Genomic DNA, 8,141 nt, shown 5'->3' with positions numbered 1-8,141 from the left:
CCGCCACTGCACACCGCACCAATAACTAATACAATCAATTAAATCCAGCACAATGCATACAATATATCTTAAGCAAGCAAGAGGTAACATTACTTGCAGACATGTTTAATTTGGTCATAAACTTGAACTGGGACTAGTAAGACATTTGGCTTTGCCTCTATCTGTTGATAGGACCAAAGCTGCAGATTCATGAAGATCGCTAAAAAATGATATGACAGATAAATATGTATACAAGGCTCTGACAAAGAGAGGTGTGCGTCGTAATGATAGTAAACAATGTACTTGCAGGACTTGGTTTTACGTTTTTGGACTTCGGTTTTCGGAGCATGAACTACTGTAAATTTGGATGTGGTATCTGGTTTCATTAATGATAATGTAACGCGAGGAGGAGGGTTCATTAAAAACGTACATGATTTTTTCATTGATGTCTCAAAAATTAACCTGAATTTGCATGATCTCGATGACATTTATGTGACTTCATAGGGTGGATTGCATATGTGATGAGCTTCATGCTAGAAACAGTGTCGGTGGACCCAGAATGGCAGGTGCCTGCCTATTGTTTCATCAAGGACGACGACACAACGACCAACACCTACATCTCTGAACCTGATGGGCATGGCGATGAGAGCTTTATCCCTAAGATCAGAATGCAGGTCAGAGACTAGCCTATCTCGTGGAATCATGCTCTTCACTGGTGAGTGTGTTCGTCTTGATGTGTCTCGGCACTCAACACGTGCGTGTGTAATTAACGACATGAGTGTGATACTGGTAAGTGTCTGCATGGTTCTGTCCTCTATCATCACCGCTTCATGTGGAATTCGATTTGTGTATATTGTATGGCAGTGCCTGGGCAAGCAATGTAAAGAGATAGTTAGACGGTTTGCTGATATATTACAAAAACAAAACGCTTGAATACGGCTGGCCGGCCCAACTTTGAACCGGATGCACGTGAACGTGTCTGATCTAGCTAAATCGCACGCATGGTAGGCGGTTGCTAGTGTCCTGGCATTCCACCTTGCACCCACGTTCTTGTGGGGCTAGCACCGCCCTTCTTATCCTTATCTCTTTCCCACCTTATGAAATATCTCTGTCGTTGTTGTAGCAATACATCTTCATCTCCACCGCTGCTCATCCCCCTAAAATTAAGGTTTTTTTATTTCAATTCAATAGGGTTACAATCAGCTATTACAAGATTTTGAACATAATATGGAGCTCTATGCAACCAACAAGCAGTGCTTCGAGCTGTCCATGCATAATTCACAAGACACTGAGCTACCCTGTTTTACAATCTAGCAATCTTACTCTGTTTGAACTCCCGCTCTTTCATAGAATGTTTGATTTCCCGCTCATCCCCTTTTCTTTCCCCCCACAATAAAAGCTGGTTGTGTGACGCGCCCTGGCCGCTGGAAGCAACCTTGCGGCAGTTGCAAGCGGACGCCATGGCTGGCTTCGAGCGCTCCTCTCCATGCCCACCGCAAGCAGACACGCTAGTCGCCAACTCTAGCACCACCACCGTCGTCGGGATGCAACTCTAACAACAAAATGGGAATTTGAACAAAAAACCAAGTGCTAATGTCTAGCACGTGCCAACCCAAGGGATGCAATTGCGCTATTTTTTTACGACTGTGCCCTCATAGGGGATCTTTTCACTGATTCCACGAGAAACAGTGTCGGTGGACCCAGAATGGCAGGTGCCTGCCTATTGTTTCATCAAGGACAATGACAGAACGACCAACACCTACATCTCTGAACCTGATGGGCATGGCGATGAGAGCTTTATCCCTAAGATCAGAATGCAGGTCAGAGATTAGCCTATCTCGTGGAATCATGCTCTTCACTGGTGAGTGTGTTCGTCTTGGTGTGTCTCGGCACTCGACACGTGCGTGTGTAATTAACGACATGAGTGTGATACTGGTAAGTGTCTGCATGGTTCTGTCCTCTATCATCACCGCTTCATGTGGGATTCGATTTGTGTATATTGTATGGCAGTGCATGGGCAAGCAATGTAAAGAAATAGTTAGACGGTTTGCTGATATATTACAAAGACAAAACGCTTGAATACGGCTGGCCGACCCAACTTTGAACCGGATGCACGTGAACGCGTCTGATCTAGCTAAATCGCACGCATGGTAGGCGGTTGCTAGTGTCCTGGCATTCCACCTTGCACCCACGTTCTTGTGGGGCTAGCACCGCCCTTCTTATCCTTGTCTCTTTCCCACCTTATGAAATATCTCTCTCGTTGTTGTAGCAATACATCTTCATCTCCTCCGCTGCTCATCCCCTAAAATTAAGGTTTTTTTTATTTCAATTCAATAGGGTTACAATCAGCTATTACAAGATTTTGAACATAATATGGAGCTCTATGCAACCAACAAGCAGTGCTTCGAGCTGTCCATGCATAATTCACAAGACACTGAGCTACCCTGTTTTACAATCTAGCAATCTTACTCTGTTTGAACTCCCGCTCTTTCATAGAATGTTTGATTTCCCGCTCATCCCCTTTTCTTTTCCTCCACAATAAAAGCTGGTTGTGTGACGCGCCCTGGCCGCTGGAAGCAACCTTGCGGCAGTTGCAAGCGGACGCCATGGCTGGCTTCGAGCGCTCCTCTCCATGCCCACCGCAAGCAGACATGCTAGTTGCCAACTCTAGCACCACCACCGTCGTCGGGATACAATTCTTACAACAAAATGGGAATTTGAACAAAAAGCCAAGTGCTAATATCTAGCATGTGCCAACCCAGGGGATGCAATTGCGCTATTTTTTTACGACCGTGCCTTCATAGGGGATCTTTTCACTGCATTTATTTTTAGTCCGTGCGCACTTATCGGTGCTGGGTCACGGCTGGGCTCGGAGGCCATCTTTTCGTCCGTGTGCACTATTGGATGCTGGGTCACGGATTGGGCTCGGTGGCCTCTTTTATTTGTGCGCTTTGGCATCTTTCGCAGCCAACAGCCGTGCATATCCGCGATACAGTTAGTAGAATTAGGCCTAATAAACTGGTCGCGTCCTGATTAAACTTTCGGCATGGTACTAATCTGCCCGGTGGATTTCTCGTCCCGCACCGCCCCGAGGCCCGTTCCCCTTCCACTCTCGTGTCGTCGCCACAGTCTCTCTCTCCCTCCTCTGCTCTGTGGGCGGAGGATCGCATCGTCCCCGAGCTCCTGCTACCCATGGCGGACGTAGCACCTCTGAATGCGCGTCGTCGCCGCCACCGCCAACAGCTTGGCCGCCGCGGTCGTCGTCGCCACCGCCAACAGCTTGGCCGCCGCGGTCGTCGTCGCTGGGTCGTCCCTTTTCTCCACCTAGGTCAGTTAGCCTCCCTGCTCCCGTCATCCCCTCGGAACGGCAACGGCGGAGCAGCGAGGAAGCCCTAGGCACCGCCAATAGCATAGCCGTCGCCAACAGCCCTACCGCCGCGGCCTAGGCAGCACCACGGCGTTCCGCTGACGCAGCCTCGCACCACCGCGTCCCGCTGCTGCGGCCTCGCACCACCGCTTTCTGCCGCGGCCTCGCACCATTGCATCACGCGACACCCAGGTCGCCGCTGCACCCAGGCTTTGAATTGGTCATTTCATCAGGTTTCGGTTCCATAACTATATAAAATAGTACATCTTCTCATTTATTTCGTTATTAATTCCACGGTTTATGCCCAACCTGGCTAGTTGGAGAGGAAAAACGGAAATATACATCAATTATGTAATGATACTCTCTTCATTATTATCTTTATAAAGGCCTGTTTTCTACACAACTCAGGAAAAATTCATGTGTGCTCATCCTCTGTTTATGTTTATCAATCATAGTTAGAAACCTCATGACAAACTATTCTGCAGATCTTGGTATATCTTTATTTGTGCCGTGGGTGGATTCAACCGGCAACGTATAGCCGTTACTTCTGCTTGCCGTACATGTATGATCGACAGAGATTTTGCCTATCCATGGGATACTTCTTTTTTCCTGTTTGTAATTAGTTTCTCGATTCTCGTCTAGATTTTGCACTATTCCTTAGTATGTGTTAGTGACGTGGGCAAGAGTGGACTGATTCAGTTGTATTCTACCTTTTCAGATGCATTAGAAGCCATTAATTCTGGATTCGAAAAATCATCCAAGTCATGATGGAGTATTGGCAGCTTCTAGAGCTTATTCTGCAAGATTACTTTGTAGAAAAGTTTCCTCTCATATCAAGTGGTTTTTAAGTAGGTAAACTGAGATTCCATTATTCTATATTTGACTGCGCAAGTGCTTTACAGAAGATTACAAATTTCTGTGGTTGACTTCTACTTCTCTGCAAGATGACTTGCTTTTCTGTTTTTCTTTGTTGCACATGTTTCCTGATGGACTTTGGAAAACCAATAATGTTTGCTGAACCTGTTTGTGTTATATGCCTTGAGTCACATGTTCCCTAATTGATTTAGTGGATGTTTACCCATATTTCTTCAGCTTTCCTTCGAAATAAGCACTGACAAGTAAGTAACGAAAAGGGCTACTAACTGAGTTTACCAAGTTTCCTACTCTATCTGTGATATGTTACGACGCAAGCTTAAATGTGCAATGCTAGGGTTATCCGTTTAGATCTTATAAATTTTACATTCTGCTGTTAGCAATGGTTGTCAAATACTTTCTCTTGTTCAGATTCTTATGTGAGCAATGCTAGTGTTAACTGCGAGCAATGCATACCCCTTGTGTGGTAATATATCTGAACTTGTTGTTGTATGTGCAGTAAGAGGAGGTTACAGATCTTAAAATGATGATACTATTAGTTGAAATTTGCCTCTGCATGCACCAGCTAGAATGGAATAGGATTAGCAAATGAAGTAACTACTCTCCTGTTTTGATCAAGGTAAGCATCACTACTTCTTTGCCATCATGATGAAATGCGCGAATATTTACAGGTTGCTTATCCATGTGTTTTGCATATATAATGAAGCTAGTAAGCAAAAAGGACAATGTTGGTTCTCTGATTGTGATAATTTGGACGTGACTCAGGATCTTATTATTTGGCTACAGAGATCTGGTTAGCACTATCCTAAAGAATTGTTTCTATTAGCCGGAGATTCTTAAAAAATGCTGGGTTGATATATAATGCTGCTTTAGTTGATAGCTGTGCAAATATGGAAGTTGTATATGATGCTGTTTTGCTTGATAGCTGTGCAAATATCCATGGCATTTTATCACTACATGTTGATACAGGTAAATAGTATAAGCAGCAGATTTTAGACTATGAATACCTGATATTTATTTTCTGTTTTACATTTTAATAGCTAGACAAGAATAGGAATATGCTGTGCAGTTGGATAATTTGTTCTATTTTCTCACTGCAGGCCGCGAGAGATATTTCACAAGGATGTCTTTCATATTCAACCATCGTGCAAGTCCTGTCTTGCTTAAAGGACATGAGGATGTCTTGATTGCTGGCTGTATGGAAGCACATCCACACATGTAACTCAGTCATGTGGGATACATATATATTGTGTCGAAATCTGATAAATGTGCGCGTGTTGATGGATTTCCTTAGTAGGTATAGTGCTGCATTGCTCATTTTTGTTAATATGTTGTGGTTGTTATAGCAAGGAAGTTTCACTTTTATCTCCACTTAAGTGATTGACATGGAAGTGAATGTGAAGCATCAGTAATTATCCTAGTTGGTGACAAGTAGAGCTAGCTGTATGCTCACTGTTTACATTACTTCTAACTTCTGTAAGTATGCTCACTGTTTATATTTTCTGAAAAAGGTGATCCTTGTCTTGACATTTTCTCATGTTCTGGCGAGCTGTTACTGATGGCCTGGTAATTCTGTAGTTACGAGAAGTCCATGCATTGTAGTAAATGTTTAATCTGCTTGAGGTTTCGTTTGCCACATTTTCAAACCAAGCAGTAGTCCATGCACTTCATTTTAGGCAAGTTAAAATTCTGCTGCCATACTATTACCGATGATCTAATCTGGCTATGTGCAATCAAATAAGCTCTTCAGAAAATTTGCCTATAGCAATAACATACTACCAGTCCGTAAGATTGATTAGTTGGAGGGGTCCGTAAGATGCTTTCGTGACCAGTCCGTAAGTCTAGCTTTTTTGCAGCGATATTTTACTGAAAAACTTCTTGATTCTGACAGCTGTGGGAGGTCCAGATACGGCTCTGATGAATCATCCCACTTCAGACTTCAGAGCGGATGAATAGCTAAAAGGTATCAAAGAGACATGCGAGTCTGCAGGAGTGTAATATTGTTGTTGTCCAACTAAAACTAAGTAATAAAGTGCTACAGAACACATCTCCTTATCAATATAACCATTCTCTTCTGGGATATGTTTGGGTTTCAATTTCATCATGCAGTTTGGTAATATATATCTGCACACCGCATTATATTTGACAAGCTACAGCAACTTGGGCACCACAGCAATTATCAGGCGCATGTTTCTACAGTGTCCAGCAATACTGACAACATGCATCACATGGTCAAGAAATCGAGGCACAAGTAATAATCTAACAAAGTAGCACGTACTAACAATTAAGACATCGCTACAGATTAAAGAATTCACACACGTCCCTGTTTTGGAATCCAGTCCGTGATCATGCTGCCACATTAGTCATCTATCCTTCCCAGATCTATTTGTTGTGAAAATGTGCCTGCATATATCAAAAGGGAATAAAATTATAACCTACTCCCTCCGATCCATATTAATTGTCGCCACTTTAGTACATAAAGCAGTGACAATTAATATGGATCAGAGGGAGTAGTTCTTCAATGATATTTGGAAAACTAATGAAAGTTACCTAATTTTCTTTAGCTGGCTGGTTAGATCGTTCATCTCCATGAATGACAGCTTCAGTGACGATATAGTTCCGGGTACCTCTTGTGCTGCTAATTTCGACAATTTACGAGCTGCGATTTCCATCTGCTGCAGAGCCTATTCACAATGAACAAGAACAAGATGTATTGGCGAAAGAGTATTTTTGACTTCATGAGGAATATGTAGCATTTATTCAGACGATTTACTCACTCTCCATGCTGGAAATGAGACGATAACTAGTGATAGAGCTGAGCTGATCACCTGAAATTAGTAGGAAAGTTGAACTCTACCGATTAGCAGTGTGTGCAAGGATTAGAATGAACTTTGACCATGATAAACAACAGATGCAGAATGGCCTAGGATTACAACACTCTACTACAGCATACAACCGAGCGATGCATGAGAAAACCGCCACAACTATAACTCAGTATGACCAAATATTTAGCAGCCATTTTAACTGAATGGCCAATTCTACTACAGGCTAGCATCCGTACAGGACAACTGAAACTAGCTTCATATTTCACCGAGCCATTTCAGCACATGAGCACAAATGCAGGGTGGCTTCATAGTGGAACCAAAAAAGGAACGACGAGGCGAAATGCACAGCAACCTGAGGGTGCTAATTGTCAACTTCAGTAGAACTTATCTGTACAACCAATAGTCAATAGATGCCATGCAGTTTCCCACATCGCCACACTGATAAGGAACTTCTAAAAATTTTGCAAGTTTATTGTAAGATACCAGTTTAGACTCATCAATGCACAAATGCTTGTAAGTTCTACCCTTGTAAGTACTCACTCCGTCCGAAAAAGCTTGTCCCAAGCTTGTCTTTCAAATGGATGTATCTAGCACTAATTTGGTGCTAGATACATCCATTTGAGGGACAAGTTTTTTCGGACGGAGGGAGTAGTACTTGCTAACATGCTTAAGCCTAGGAAAGTATCTAACGGGCTCTCAGCTAATCTATGAATTCAAACCTTTTGCTATCCTATATCCATCAAGATCCCAAAATACTAAGCCCCTTAACATTTCAGATAAAGTCCATCTCCCCGCACAAAAAAAAAGTCCATCTGTCCAGGAATTTGATGTGTTCCTTGCAACATGGAGACTTGTGCTCAACTTGGTATGAGAATAATATAACCAATGTGGAAAACTGCAGAATTTGCTCATGAGTTAACCATTGTGTGGTCTATCGAGCAATCAAGAGCCGATAGCTCAATGCGAATGAAATGTTGAAGTGTATTGACACTTGACAGGTCTGTTGGTAACTTGTTAAGACACAAGGGACAAAATCCCCAATTAACGGAGGCATACCATGCCGAGCACGAAGAGGAGGAAAGCGAGCCCCGTCGCGG

The 8,141-nt window shown here is 43.2% G+C and overlaps 1 long non-coding RNA gene across 1 annotated transcript; it reads right to left on the bottom strand.

Annotated features, from left to right (window-relative positions):
• Positions 1 to 6,379: 6,379 nt before the first annotated feature.
• LOC119368845 lies at positions 6,380 to 6,863 on the bottom strand. The gene is made up of 2 exons (XR_005176766.1): positions 6,770 to 6,863; positions 6,380 to 6,622 (listed from the first exon to the last, which is right to left on the bottom strand). It is a non-coding gene; the product is annotated as an uncharacterized LOC119368845 (long non-coding RNA).
• Between the last annotated feature and the right edge of the window lie 1,278 nt (positions 6,864 to 8,141).

The sequence above is a fragment of the Triticum dicoccoides genome, chromosome 1A (genome assembly GCF_002162155.2).
Source record: "Triticum dicoccoides isolate Atlit2015 ecotype Zavitan chromosome 1A, WEW_v2.0, whole genome shotgun sequence".
NCBI classification, from domain to species: domain Eukaryota; kingdom Viridiplantae; phylum Streptophyta; class Magnoliopsida; order Poales; family Poaceae; genus Triticum; species Triticum dicoccoides.
This window is presented reverse-complemented; position numbering and strand designations above follow the sequence as displayed.